The sequence below is a fragment of the Symsagittifera roscoffensis genome, chromosome 5 (genome assembly GCF_963678635.1).
Source record: "Symsagittifera roscoffensis chromosome 5, txSymRosc1.1, whole genome shotgun sequence".
NCBI lineage: Eukaryota > Metazoa > Xenacoelomorpha > Acoela > Convolutidae > Symsagittifera > Symsagittifera roscoffensis.
The window spans coordinates 41,975,937-41,991,144 of NC_087066.1; the positions used below are offsets into that span (position 1 = coordinate 41,975,937).

Consider the following 15,208-nt stretch of genomic DNA (forward strand, 5'->3'; position numbering starts at 1 on the left):
TGTTAAAAATTGAACTATTTCAAGTTATTTCTGAGCGTGAATCATCAATCAGTAATTTTTCTAAGCATGGAGGTTGCTGTTTTTAGTTGATTAGTTTCAGACCGAAATCAATCTGTGAACGCAAAATTTTTGAATAACAAGTAGACAAGAAATTCAATTTTTTTTAAAATTCTGGAATGTTCTAGACTGAATGGTTCCTAGAATTTCTGATAGAAGCTGTTTTAAACGTCGGTTTTGCTCGATAACGTCTTAGTCATTAGACCTTATGCTGAAAACATGTCATTCATTTAATATAAAAGAAGATACGGCCTTAAAACTCCTCCAATTTCCAGAATAATTTACGAGTGACTTTCTTATGACGAAACTAACCAAATTTGAGAAAACAGGGTCAATAAGTAAATTTGTTCACTGGGAAATGAAAAAATTGATTTCCAATTTCAAAACTAGAAGTCAATCATGTTTTTCGTGACCATTACACTTTTGCTGTTCGATAGTAGATTTGTATCAATATGTGTTAATATAAATGCGATAAAAAAAGTAACTTCTTGCTTCATGCGGTTATAAATTTCTATTTTGTTGAATTTTTGAAGTGTCCACTACATTTCTCACGCAAACGCTATAGGTTGTCTCCGCTTTTCAGGAATTATGTTTTTAATTATCTTGTTTAATAAACGTTTTCTATAAAGAAGGTTATCAACTGAATAAGACAGCTGAAAAACTGAAAATTTTAAATGTCGGGTGTGGGGGAGTGAAAAAGAGTCCGGCGGTTTTTTCGTCGAGCTTGTTCTTTCCCAGAATGTTTATGGCTCTTTATTAGTTGTGCGAGAGAAAAGAGGGGAAAAATTTGTGTCGAATGTTTCGTAAAGTACAATTCAACACTTATTTCGTAAATTGAAGATTTATAGCCATTGCACACCTGATGTAATCAAGCGGTTGGTTCGTTTACGGTATGTTTTATGCCACCTTTGACTAAGATTCGAATATTTTACTCATGGATATGATATGTCTCAGTAGCGCAGTGGATAGCGCGCTGGACTTCTAATCCAGAGGTCGCGGGTACGAATCCCACCGGAGATGAGTTTTTAGTTTCTCACGAAATAACCTTATTTCAAGGGTAATCTGATTTCAGGATTATTAAAATCATACTTTTGGATGACAAAGCCAGAGCAGTGACGCACACATACGTCTTATAGAACACTAAGTTTGTTAGGTGAGCATCGCACGATCACGCGATTTTCATAGTCGCGCTGATGTTCATTATCCATATTTGAATTTCAAGTATGAAAAAAATTCATAGTAACTTAAAAAAAAACCAATTATCGTTTTGCAAAAAAAAAGAGTCTGCGTATTCAAGTTGTTCAAGCAAAAAAACTTGAAAACCTTTTAAGATATTTCATAAAGCGAATGGTATTGCAAAAAAACTCAGGCTTTTTTTATCTGCCATACAAGCAATGAAATCATCCAAAAGTATTGCAGAGTTCAAAATCTTCTAAGCAGGCTGTTCAAGCTATGAAACTGTGAAAAGTTTTAAGTTATTTCCTTGAGCATATCGGTAGGCAGAAAATTCAAGTTTTTCTATTGATGCCATTCAGGCGTTGAAGTAATGCAAAGTTAGTTCTTAGACCAAACCGGTTTGCCGAAAATTCAAGTTTTCGTATCCAAGCTATGCAAACTAGAGACTTCAAAAAACTTCAATTCATTCCACAAATCAAATCACTTATTTTTTCTGAAGCAATTGTTTAAGCTACAAATTAGCTATTTCAAAAACCAAATCGGTTCACGAAAAGCTGAAGTTTTTCTAAGCAATTTATTCAAGCTTTAAAACTTGGAGAAATTTCATGTTATTTCATAGACTGAATCGCTTCGTGAATTTTTAATTTTTTCTAAGCAAGTATTCAAGTTATGAAAATTTGAAAAAGAAAAATATACCATAGACCGATTACGTTCATGAGAAGCTTAAATTTTACAAGCAAGGTAATCAAGCTGTTAAAGTTTCAACTATTTAAGTTTTTTCTTAGCGTGAATCATCAATCAGTAATTTTTCTAAGCATGGAGGTTGCTGTTTTTAGTAGATTAGTTTCAGACAGAAACGAATCTGTGATCGCAAAATTTTTGAATAACAAGTAGATAAGGGTTTCTGTTTTTTTTCAAAAAATAATTGTGGAATGTTCTAGAGTGAATGATTCTTAGAATTTCTGATAGAAGCTGTTTTAAACGTCGGTTGTGCTCGATAATGTCTTAGTCATTAGACCTTATGCTGAAAACATGTCATTTATTTAATATAAAAGAAGATACGGCCTTAAAACTCCTCCAATTTCCAGAATAATTTACCAGTGACATTCTTATGACGAAACTAACCAAATTTGAGAAAACAGGGTCAACAAGTAAATTTGTTTCACTGGGAAAAAAATAAATGCATTCCATTTTCAAAACTACAAGTCAATCACGTTTTTTGGGACCTTTACACTTGTGCTGTTCGATAGTAGAGTTTGTATGTTGTGTTAATATAAATGCGAAAAAAGTAAGTTCTTGCATCATGCGGTTATAATTTTCTATTTTGTTGATTTTTTGAAGTGTCCAATTGTTACCTTTACACTTGCCACGCAAACGCTATAGGTTGTCTTCGTATTTCAAGAATCATGTTTTTAATGATCTTGTTTAATAAAAATTTTCTATAAAGAAGGTTATCAACTGAGTAAGACAACTGAAAAACTGAAAACTTTAATTGTCGGGAGTGGGGGAGTGAAAAAAAGTCCAGTGGTATTTTCGTCGAAGTTTTTTTTTACCCAGAATGTATATGGCTCTTTATTGGTTGTGCGACAGAATGGAGGATAAAGAGCTGAGTCGAATGTTTCGCGGTTGGATCGTTTACGGTATGTTTTATGGCACATTTGACTGAGATTCGAATATTCTACTCAATGATATCCTATGTCGCCGTAGCGCAGTGGATAGCGCGCCGGACTTCTAATCCAGAGGTCGCGGGTTCGAATTCCACCGAAGATGAGTTTTTAGTTTTTCACGAAATAACCTTATTTCACGGTTAATCTGATTTCAGGATTATTAAAATTATACTTCTTAATGACAAAGCCGAAGCAGTGACGCACACATACGTCTTATAGAACACTAAGTTTGTTGGGTGGGCATCGCACGATCACGCAATTTTCTTAGTCGCGCTGATGTTCATTATCCATATTTGAATTTATATAATTGTAAAAAACTCAATTATCCACTTTCCAGAATAATTAACGAGTGACAGTTTTATGACAAAACTAAACAAATTTGAGAAAATAGGGTCAATAAGTAAATTTGTTTCAGGGGGAAATGAAATAATTGAATACCAATTTCAAAACTAGAAGTCAATCACATTTTTCGTGACCTTTACACTTTTGCTGTTCGATAGTAGAGTTTGTCTGTTGTGTTAATATAAAAGCGATAAAAAAGTAAGTTCTTGCATCATGCGGTGATAATGTTCTGTTTTGTTGATTTTTTGAAAAGTCAAAATAGTATCACTACATTTCACACGCAAACGCTATAGGTTGTCTTCGCATTTCAAGAATCATGTCTTTAATGATCTTGTTTAATAAATTTTTTCAGTAAAGAAACCGAGTAAGACGACTGAAAAACTGAAAATTTTAAATGTCGGGAGTGGGGGAGTGAAAAAGAGTCCATCGGTATTTTCGTCGAACTTTTTTTACCCAGAATGTATATGGATCTTTATTGGTTGTGCGACAGAAGGGAGAAAAAAAAGCTGAGTCGAATGAGTCGAATGTTTCGCGGTTGGACGTTTACGGTATGTTTTATGCCACCTTTGACTAAGATTAGAATATTCTACTGAATGATATCCTTTGTCTCCGTAGCGCAAGGGATAGCGCGCTGGAATTCTAATCCAGAGGTCGCGGGTTCAAATCCCGCCAGATCTGCGTTTTTAGTTTTCACGAAATAACGTTATTTCACGGTTAATCTGATTTCAGGATTATTAAAACCATACTTCTGGATGACAAAGACGAAGCAGTGACGAACATATACGTATTATAGAACACTAAGTTTGTTGGGTGGGCATCGCACGATCACGCAATTTTCATAGTCGCGCTGATGTTCATTATCCATATTTGAGTTTATATAATTGTAAAAAACTCAATTATCCACTTTCCAGAATAATTTACGAGTGACAGTTTTATGACGAAACAAACCAAATTTGAGAAAACAGGATCAAGAAGTAAATTTGTTTCACTGGGAAAAAAATAAATGAATTCCATTTTCAAAACTACAAGTCAATCACGTTTTTTGTGACCTTTACACTTGTGCTGTTCGATAGTAGAGTTTGTATGTTGTGTTAATATAAATGCGAAAAAAGTAAGTTCTTGCATCATGTGGTTATAATTTTCTATTTTGTTGATTTTTTGAAGTGTCCAAATGTTACCACTACACTTGCCACGCAAACGCTATAGCTTGTCTTCGTATTTCAAGAATCTTGTTTTTAATGAGCATGTTTAATAAAATTTTCTATAAAGAAGGTTATCAACTGAGTAAGACAACTGAAAAACTGAAAACTTTAAATGTCGGGAGTGGGGGAGTGAAAAAAAGTCCAGTGGTGTTTTCGTCGAAGTTTTTTTTTCACCCAGAATGTATATGGCTCTTTATTGGTTGTGCGACAGAATGGAGGATAAAGAGCTGAGACGAATGTTTCGCGGTTGGATCGTTTACGGTATGTTTTATGGCACATTTGACTGAGATTCGAATATTCTACTCAATGATATCCTATGTCTCCGTAGCGCAGTGGATAGCGCGCCGGACTTCTAATCCAGAGGTCGCGGGTCAAATTCCACCGAAGATGAGTTTTTAGTTTTTCACGAAATAACCTTATTTCACGGTTAATTTGATTTTAGGATTATTAAAATTATACTTCTTAATGACAAAGCCGAAGCAGTGACGCACACATACGTCTTATAGAACACTAAGTTTGTTGGGTGGGCATCGCACGATCACGCAATTTTCATAGTCGCGCTGATGTTCATTATCCATATTTGAACTTATATAAGTATAAAAAAACTCAATTATCCACTTTCCAGAATAATTAACGAGTGACAGTTTTATGACAAAACTAAACAAATTTGAGAAAATAGGGTCAATAAGTAAATTTGTTTCAGGGGCAAATGAAATAATTGAATACCAATTTCAAAACTAGAAGTCAATCACATTTTTCGTGACCTTTACACTTGTGCTGTTCGATAGTAGAGTTTGTATGTTGTGTTAATATAAATGCGATAAAAAAGTAAGTTCTTGCATCATGCGGTTATAATGTTCTGTTTTGTTGATTTTTTGAAAAGTCAAAATAGTATCACTACACTTCACACGCAAACGCTATAGGTTGTCTTCGCATTTCAAGAATCATGTCTTTAATGATCTTGTTTAATAAATTTTTTCAATAAAGAAACCGAGTAAGACGACTGAAAAACTGAAAATTTTAAATGTCGGGAGTGGGGGAGTGAAAAAGAGTACATCGGTATTTTCGTCGAACTTTTTTTACCCAGAATGTATATGGATCTTTTTTGGTTGGGTTGTGCGACAGAAGGGAGAAAAAAAAGCTGAGTCGAATGAGTCGAATGTTTCGCGGTTGGACGTTTACGGTATTTCTTAGCGTGAATCAACAATCAGTAATTTTTCTAAGCATGGAGATTGCTGTTCTTAGTTGATTAGTTTCAGACAGAAATGATTCTGCGAAGGCAAAATTTTTGAATAACAAGTAGACAAGAGTTTCAATTTAAAAAAAATTCTGGAATGTTCTAGACTGAACGATTCTTAGAGTTTCTGATATAAGCTGTTTTAAACGTCGGTTGTGCTCGATAGCGTCTTAGTCATTAGACCTTATGCTGAAAACATGTCAATCATTTAATAAAAAAAGAAGATATGGCCTTAAAACTCCTCCACTTTTCAGAATAATTTACGAGTGACAATTTTATGACGAAACAAACCAAATTTGAGAAAACAGGGTCAACAAGTAAATTTGTTTCACTGAGAAAAGAATTAAATTAATTCCATTTTCAAAACTACAAGTCAATCACGTTTTTTGTGACTTTTACACTTTTGCTGTTCGATAGTAGAGTTTGTAAGTTGTGTTAATATAAACGCGAAAAAAGTAAGTTCTTGCATCAGGCGGTTATATTTTTTTATGTTGTTGATTTTTTGAAGTGTCCAAATGTTACCACTGCACTTGCCACGCAAACGCTATAGGTTGTCTTCGCATTTCAAGAATCATGTTTTTAATGATCATGTTTAATAAAAATTTTCTATAAAGAAGGTTATCAACTGAGTAAGACAACTGAAAAACTGAGAACTTTAAATGTCGGGAGTGGGGGAGTGAAAAAGAGTCCAATGGTATTTTCGTCGAAGTTTTTTTTTTAACCCAGAATGTATATGGCACTTTATTGGTTGTGCGACAGAATGGAGGATAAAGAGCTGAGTCAAATGTTTCGCGGTTGGTTCGTTTACGGTATGTTTTATGCCACATTTGACTAAGATTCGAATATTCTACTCAATGATATACTATGTCTCCGTAGCGCAGTGGATAGCGCGCTGGACTTCTAATCCAGAGGTCGCGGGTTCGAATACCACCGGAGATGAATTTTTAGTTTTTCACGAAATAACCTTATTTCACAGTTATTCTGATTTCAGAATTATTAAAATCATACTTTTTAATGACAAAGCCGAAGCAGTGAAGCACACATACGTCTTATAAAACACTAAGTTTGTTGGGTGGGAATCGCACGATCACGCGATTTTCATACTCGCGCTGCGTTCATTATCCATATTTGAATTTATATAATCGTACAAAACTCAATTATCGTTTTGCAAAAAAAAGTGTCTTCATATTCAAGTTGTTCAAGCAAAATAAACTTGAAATATTTCAAGTTAATTCATAAAGCGAATAGAATTGCGCAAAATACTGGCTTTTTTTATCTGCCATACAAGCAATGAAATCATTGAAAACTACTGCAGAGTTTAAATTTTTCTAAGCAAGCTGTTCAAGATATAAAACTGTGAAAAGATTTAAGTTATTCCTTGAGCATATCGGTGGGCAGAAAATTCAGGTTTTTTTATTGATGCCATTCAGGCGTTGAAGTAATGCAAAGTTAGTTCTTAGACCAAACCGGTTTGCCGAAAACTCCTCAAGTTTTCGTATCCAAGCTATGCAAGCATTGAGACTTCAAAACACTTCAATTCATTTCACAAAGTAAATCAGTAAGTTTTTCTGAAGCAAGCTATTTAAGCTACAAATTAGCTATTTCACAGACCAAATCGGTTCAAGAAAAGTTGAAGTTTTTCAAAGCAATTTTTTCAAGCTTTAAAACTTGGAGAAGTTTCATGTTATATCAAAGAATTAATCGCTTCGTGAAAATTTAATTTTTTCTAAGCAAGTATTCAAGTTATGAAAATTTGAAAAAGAAAGTTATACCATTGTCCGATTAGGTTCATGAGAAGCTTAAATTTTACAAGCAAGGTAATCAAGCTGTTAAAGTTTGAACTATTTAAATTATTTCTTAGCGTGAATCATCAATCAGAAATTTTTCTAAGCATGGAGGTTGCTGTTTTTAGTAGATTAGTTTCAGACAGAAACGAATCTGTGATCGCAAAATTTTTGAATAACATGTAGAAGGGTTTCTGTTTTTTTCAAAAAATAATTGTGGAATGTTCTAGACTGAATGATTCTTAGAATTTCTGATAGAAGCTGTTTTAAACGTCGGTTGTGCTCGATAATGTCTTAGTCATTAGACCTTATGCTGAAAACATGTAATTCATTTAATAAAAAAGAAGATATGGTCTTAAAACTCCTCCACTTTCCAGAATAATTTACGAGTGAAAGTCTTATGACGAAACTAACCAAATTTGGGAAAACAGGGTCAATAAGTAAATTTGTTTCACTGGGAAAAGAAATAAATGAATTCCATTTTCAAAACTAGAAGTCAATCACGTTTTTTCTGACCTTTACATTTTTGCTGTTAGATAGTAGAGTTTGTATGTTGTGTTAATATAAATGCGATAAAAAGTAAGTTCTTGCATCATGCGGTTATAATTTTCTAGTTTGCTGATTTTTTGAAGTGTCCAAATGTTACAACAACACTTCCCACGCAAACGCTATAGGTTGTCTTCGATTTTCAAGAATCATGTCTTTAATGATCTTGTTTAATAAATGTTTTCTATAAAGAAGGTTATCAACTGAGTAAGACAACTGAAAACTGAAAATTTTAAATGTCGGGAGTGGGGGAGTGAAAAAGAGTCAGGCGGTATTTTCGTCGAACCTTTTTTTTTAACCCAGAATGAATATGGCTCCTAATTGGTTGTGCGACAGAAGGGAGGAAAAAGAGCTGAGTCGAATGTTTCGCAGTTGGTTCGTTTTCGGTATGTTTTATGCCACCTTTAACTAAGTTTCGAATATTCTCCTCAATGATATGTTATGTCTCCGTAGCGCAGTGGATAGCGCGCTGGACTTCTAATCCAGAGGTCGCGGGTTCGAATCCCGCCGGAGATGAGTTTTTAGTTTTTCACGAAATAACCTTATTTCACGGTTAATCTGATTTCAGGATTATTAAAATCATACTTCTGGATGACAAAGCCGAAGCAGTGACGCACACATACGTTTTATAGAACACTAAGTTTGTTGGGTGGGCATCGCACGATCACGCGATTTTCATAGTCGCGCTGTGTTCATTATCCATATTCGAATTTATATAATCGTAAAAAACTCAATTATCGTTTTGCAAAAAAATAGAGTCTTCCTATTCAAGTTGTTCAAGCAAACAAAACTTGAAATATTTCAAGTTATTTCATAAGCGAATGGGATTGCAAAAAATTCAGGCTTTTTTTATCTGCCATACAAACAATGAAATGATTGAAAATTATTGCAGAGTTTAAGTTTTTCGAAGCAAGCTGTTAAAGCTATGAAACTGTGAAACATTCCAAGTTATTTCCTTGAGCATATCGGTAGGCAGAAAATTCACGTTTTTCTATTGATGCCATTCAGGCGTTGAAGTAATGCAAAGTTAGTTATTAGACCAAACCGGTTTGCCAAAAATTCAAGTTTTCGTATCCAAGCTATGCAAGCACTGATACTCCAAAACACTTCAATTCATTTCACAAAGTAAATCAGTAAGTTTTTCTGAAGCAAGCTATTTAAGGTACAAATTAGCTATTTCACCGACCAAATTGGTTCGAGAAATCGGTTCGAGAATTTAAATTTGAAAAAAAAGTTATACCATAGACCGATTAGGTTCATGAGAAGCTAAGCTTAAGTTTTTACAAGCAAGGTAATCAAGCTGTTCAAATTTGAACTAATTCAAGTTATTTCTTAGCGTGAATCATCAATCAGTAATTTTTCTAAGCATGGAGATTGCTGTTTTAAGTTGATTAGTTTCAGACAGAAATGAATCTGTGAACGAAAATTTTTTGAATAACAAGTAGACAAGAAATTCAATTTTTTTTAAATTCTGGAATGTTCTAGACTGAATGATTCTTAGAAATTTTGATAGAAGCTGTTTTAAACGTCGGTTGTGCTCGATAGCGTCTTAGTCATTAGACCTTATGCTGGAAATATGTTTTTCATTCAATAAAAAAGAAGATATGGCCTCAAAACTCCTCCACTTTCCAGAATACTTTACGAGTGACAGTTTTATGACAAAACTAACCAAATTTGAGAAAACAGGGTCAATAAGTAAATTTGTTTCACTGGGAACAAAAATAAATGAATTCCATTTTCAAAATTACAAGTCACTCACGTTTTTGTGACCTTTACACTTTTGCTGTTCGATAGTAGAGTTTGTATGTTGTGTTAATATGAATGCGATAAAAAAGTAGGTTCTTGCATCATGCGGTTATAAATTTCTATTTTGTTGATGTTTTGAAGTGTTCAAATGTTACCGCTACACTTGCCACGCAAACGCTATAGGTTGTCTTCGCATTTCAAGAATCATGTTTTTAATGATCTTGTTTAATAAAAATTTTCTATAAAGAAGGTTATCAACTGAGTAAGACAACTGAAAAACTGAGAACTTTAAATGTCGGGAGTGGGGGAGTGAAAAAGAGTCCAATGGTATTTTCGTCGAAGTTTTTTTTTTACCCAGAATGTATATGGCTTTTTATTGGTTGTGCGACAGAATGGAGGATGAAGAGCTGAGTCGAATGTTTCGCGGTTGGTTCGTTTACGGTATGTTTTATGCCACATTTGACTAAGATTCGAATTTTCTACTCAATGATATCCTATGTCTCCGTAGCGCAGTGGATAGCGCGCTGGACTTCTAATCCAGAGGTCGCGGGTTCGAATCCCACCGGAGATGAGTTTTTAGTTTTTCACGAAATAACCTTATTTCACGGTTAATCCGATTTCAAAATTTTTAAAATCATACTTTTTAATGACAAAGCCGAAGCAGTGACGCACACATACGTTTTATAGAACACTAAGTTTGTTGGGTGGGCATCGCACGATCACGCGATTTTCATAGTCGCGCTGTGTTCATTATCCATATTTGAATTTCTATAATCGTAAAAAACTCAATTATCGTTTTGTAAAAAAATAGAGTTTTCCTATTCAAGTTGTTCAAGCAAACAAAACTTGAAATTTTTCAAGTTATTTCATAAAGCGAATAGAATTGCGAAAAATTCAGGTTTTTTTTTATCTGCCATACAAGCAATGAAATCATTGAAAATTATTGCAGAGCTTAAGTTTTTCGAAGCAAGCTGTTCAAGCTATGAAACTGTGACACATTTCAAGTTATTTCCTTGAGCATATCGGTAGGCAGAAAATTCACGTTTTTCTATTGAAGCCATTCAGGCGTTGAAGTAATGCAAAGTTAGTTCTTAGACCAAACCGGTTTGCCAAAAACTCAAGTTTTCGTATCCAAGCTATGCAAGCATTGATACTCCAAAACACTTCAATTCATTTCACAAAGTAAATCAGTAAATTTTTCTGAAGCAAACTATTTAAGGTACAAATTAGCTATTTCACCGACCAAATCGGTTCGAGAAATCGGTTCGAGAATTTAAATTTGAAAAAAAAGTTATACCATAGACCGATTAGGTTCATGAGAAGCTAAGCTTAAGTTTTTACAAGCAAGGTAATCAAGCTGTTCAAATTTGAACTAATTCAAGTTATTTCTTAGCGTGAATCATCAATCAGTAATTTTTCTAAGCATGGAGATTGCTGTTTTAAGTTGATTAGTTTCAGACAGAAATGAATCTGTGAACGAAAATTTTTTGAATAACAAGTAGACAAGAAATTCAATTTTTTTTTAAATTCTGGAATGTTCTAGACTGAATGATTCTTAGAAATTTTGATAGAAGCTGTTTTAAACGTCGGTTGTGCTCGATAGCGTCTTAGTCATTAGACCTTATGCTGGAAATATGTTTTTCATTCAATAAAAAAGAAGATATGGCCTCAAAACTCCTCCACTTTCCAGAATACTTTACGAGTGACAGTTTTATGACAAAACTAACCAAATTTGAGAAAACAGGGTCAATAAGTAAATTTGTTTCACTGGGAACAGAAATAAATGAATTCCATTTTCAAAATTACAAGTCACTCACGTTTTTGTGACCTTTACACTTTTGCTGTTCGATAGTAGAGTTTGTATGTTGTGTTAATATGAATGCGATAAAAAAGTAGGTTCTTGCATCATGCGGTTATAAATTTCTATTTTGTTGATGTTTTGAAGTGTTCAAATGTTACCGCTACACTTGCCACGCAAACGCTATAGGTTGTCTTCGCATTTCAAGAATCATGTTTTTAATGATCTTGTTTAATAAAAATTTTCTATAAAGAAGGTTATCAACTGAGTAAGACAACTGAAAAACTGAGAACTTTAAATGTCGGGAGTGGGGGAGTGAAAAAGAGTCCAATGGTATTTTCGTCGAAGTTTTTTTTTACCCAGAATGTATATGGCTTTTTATTGGTTGTGCGACAGAATGGAGGATGAAGAGCTGAGTCGAATGTTTCGCGGTTGGTTCGTTTACGGTATGTTTTATGCCACATTTGACTAAGATTCGAATTTTCTACTCAATGATATCCTATGTCTCGGTAGCGCAGTGGATAGCGCGCTGGACTTCTAATCCAGAGGTCGCGGGTTCGAATCCCACCGGAGATGAGTTTTTAGTTTTTCACGAAATAACCTTATTTCACGGTTAATCCGATTTCAGAATTTTTAAAATCATACTTTTTAATGACAAAGCCGACGCAGTGACGCACACATACGTTTTATAGAACACTAAGTTTGTTGGGTGGGCATCGCACGATCACGCGATTTTCATAGTCGCGCTGTGTTCATTATCCATATTTGAATTTCTATAATCGTAAAAAACTCAATTATCGTTTTGTAAAAAAATAGAGTTTTCCTATTCAAGTTGTTCAAGCAAACAAAACTTGAAATTTTTCAAGTTATTTCATAAAGCGAATAGAATTGCGAAAAATTCAGGTTTTTTTTTATCTGCCATACAAGCAATGAAATCATTGAAAATTATTGCAGAGCTTAAGTTTTTCGAAGCAAGCTGTTCAAGCTATGAAACTGTGACACATTTCAAGTTATTTCCTTGAGCATATCGGTAGGCAGAAAATTCACGTTTTTCTATTGAAGCCATTCAGGCGTTGAAGTAATGCAAAGTTAGTTCTTAGACCAAACCGGTTTGCCAAAAACTCAAGTTTTCGTATCCAAGCTATGCAAGCATTGATACTCCAAAACACTTCAATTCATTTCACAAAGTAAATCAGTAAATTTTTCTGAAGCAAACTATTTAAGGTACAAATTAGCTATTTCACCGACCAAATCGGTTCGAGAAAAGTTGAAGTTTTTCTAAGCAAGCTATTCCAGCTTTAAAACTTGGAGAAATTTCATGTTATATCAAAGAATAAATCGCCTCGTGAAAATTTAATTTTTTCTAAGCAAGTATTCAAGTTATGAAAATTTGAAAAAAGAGTTATACCATAGACCGATTAGGTTCATGAGAAGCTAAGCTTAAACTTTTACAAGCAAGGTAATCAAGCTGTTCAAATTTGAATTAATTCAAGTAATTTCTTAGCGTGAATCATCAATCAGTAATTTTTCTAAGCATGGAGATTGCTGTTTTAAGTTGATTAGTTTCAGACAGAAATGAATCTGTGAACGAAAAATTTTTGAATAACAAGTAGACCAGAAATTCAATTTTTTTAAATTCTGGAATGCTCTAGACTGGATGATTCTTAGAATTTTTGATAGAAGCTGTTTTAAACGTCGGTTGTGCTCGATAGCGTCTTAGTCATTAGACCTTATGCTGGAAACATGTCTTTCATTTAATAAAAAAGAAGATATGGCCTCAAAACTCCTCCACTTTCCAGAATACTTTACGAGTGACAGTTTTATGACAAAACTAACCAAATTTGAGAAAACAGGGTCAATAATTAAATTTGTTTCACTGGGAAAAGAAATAAATGAATTCCATTTTCAAAGCTAGAAGTAACTCACGTTTTTTGTGACCTTTACACTTTTGCTGTTCGATAGTAGAGTTTGTATATTGTGTTAATATGAATGCGATAAAAAAGTAGGTTCTTGCATCATGCGGTTATAAATTTCTATTTTGTTGATGTTTTGAAGTGTCCAAATGTTACCACAACACTTCCCACGCAAACGCTATACGTTGTCTTCGCATCTCAAGAATCATGTCTTTAATGATCATGTTTAATAAATGTTTTCTATAAAGAAGGTTATCAACTGAGTAAGACAACTGAAAAACTGAACATTTTAAATGTCGGGAGTGGGGAGTGAAAAAGTGTCCGGCGGTATTTTTGTCGAACTTTTTTGTAACCGAGAATGTATATGGCTCTTTATTGGTTGTGCGACAGGAGGGAGGAAAAAGAGCTGAGTCGAATGTTTCGCGGTTGGTTCGTTTACGGTATGTTTTATGCCACCTTTGACTAAGGTTCGAGTTTTCTACTCAAAGATATGCTACGTCTCCGTAACGCAAAGGTTAGCGCGCTGAACTTGTAATCCAGAGGTCGCAGGTTCGAATCCCGCCGGAGATTAGTTTTTTTAGTTTCTCACGAAATAACCTTATTTCACGGTTAATCTGATTTCAGGATTATTAAAATCATACTTCTGGATGACAAAGCCGAAGCAGTGACGCACACATACGTTTTATAGATCACTAAGTTTGTTGGGTGGGCATCGCACGATCACGCGATTTTTCATAGTCGCGCTGTGTTCATTATCCATATTTCAATTTATATAATCGTAAAAAACTCAATTATCGTTTTGCAAAAAAAACAGAGTCTTCCTATTCAAGTTGTTCAAGCAAAAAAACTTGAAATATTTCAAGTTATTTCATGAAGCGAATGGGATTGCAAAAAATTCAGGCTTTTTTATCTGCCATACAAGCAATGAAATCATTGAAAAATATTGCAGAGTTTAAGTTTTTCTAAGCAAACTGTTCAAGTTATCAAACTGTGAAAAAATTTATTTCCTTGAGCATATCGGTAGGCAGAAAATTCAAGTTTTTTTATTGATGCCATTCAGGCGTTGAAGTAATGCAAAGTTAGTTCTTAGACCAAACCGGTTTGCCGAAATTTCAAGTTTTCGTATCCAAGATATGCAAGCATTGAGACTTCAAAACACTTCAATTCATTTCACAAAGTAAATCAGTAAGATTTTCTGAAGCAAGCTATTTAAGCTACAAATTAGCTATTTCACAGACCAAATCGGTTCAAGAAAAATTTTTCAAAGCAATTTTTTCAAGCTTCAAATTTTGAGAAATTTCAGGTTATATCATAGACTGAATCGCTTCTGAAGTAGACTGAAGTACTCAAGTTATGAAATTTTGAAACAAAAATCAAGTTATACCATAGACCGATTAGGTTCATCAAAAAAATTAAGTTTTTATATGCAAGGTGATCAAGCTGTTAAAATTTGAACTAATTCAAGTAACTTCTGAGCGTGAATCATCAATCAGTAATTTTTCTAAGCATGGAGGTTGCTGTTTTTAGTTGATTAATTTCAGACCGAAATGAATCTGTGAACGCAAAACTTTTGAATAACAAGTAAACAGGAGTTTCAATTTTTTTTTCAAAAAAAAATTCTGGATTGTTCTAGACTGAATGATTCTTAGAATTTCTGATAGAAGCTGTTTTAAACGTCGGTTGTGCTCAATAGCGTCTTAGTCACTAGACCTTATGCTGGAAACATGTCATTCATTTGAT

At 33.9% G+C, this 15,208-nt stretch overlaps 1 protein-coding gene and 6 non-coding genes across 7 annotated transcripts in view; 6 read left to right on the forward strand and 1 right to left on the reverse strand.

Annotated features, from left to right (window-relative positions):
• LOC134846733 (protein phosphatase 3 catalytic subunit alpha-like) overlaps positions 1 to 15,208 on the reverse strand; it is a 142,522-nt gene that overhangs the window by 63,510 nt on the left and 63,804 nt on the right. The window lies entirely within an intron of this gene.
• On the forward strand, positions 1,005 to 1,077 carry Trnar-ucu (transfer RNA arginine (anticodon UCU)). Its single transcript has one exon. It is a non-coding gene; the product is annotated as a tRNA-Arg (tRNA).
• Positions 6,548 to 6,620, forward strand: Trnar-ucu (transfer RNA arginine (anticodon UCU)). The gene has a single exon. It is a non-coding gene; the product is annotated as a tRNA-Arg (tRNA).
• On the forward strand, positions 8,455 to 8,527 carry Trnar-ucu (transfer RNA arginine (anticodon UCU)). Its single transcript has one exon. It is a non-coding gene; the product is annotated as a tRNA-Arg (tRNA).
• Trnar-ucu (transfer RNA arginine (anticodon UCU)) lies at positions 10,256 to 10,328 on the forward strand. Its single transcript has one exon. It is a non-coding gene; the product is annotated as a tRNA-Arg (tRNA).
• On the forward strand, positions 12,059 to 12,131 carry Trnar-ucu (transfer RNA arginine (anticodon UCU)). The gene has a single exon. It is a non-coding gene; the product is annotated as a tRNA-Arg (tRNA).
• On the forward strand, positions 13,966 to 14,038 carry Trnat-ugu (transfer RNA threonine (anticodon UGU)). The gene has a single exon. It is a non-coding gene; the product is annotated as a tRNA-Thr (tRNA).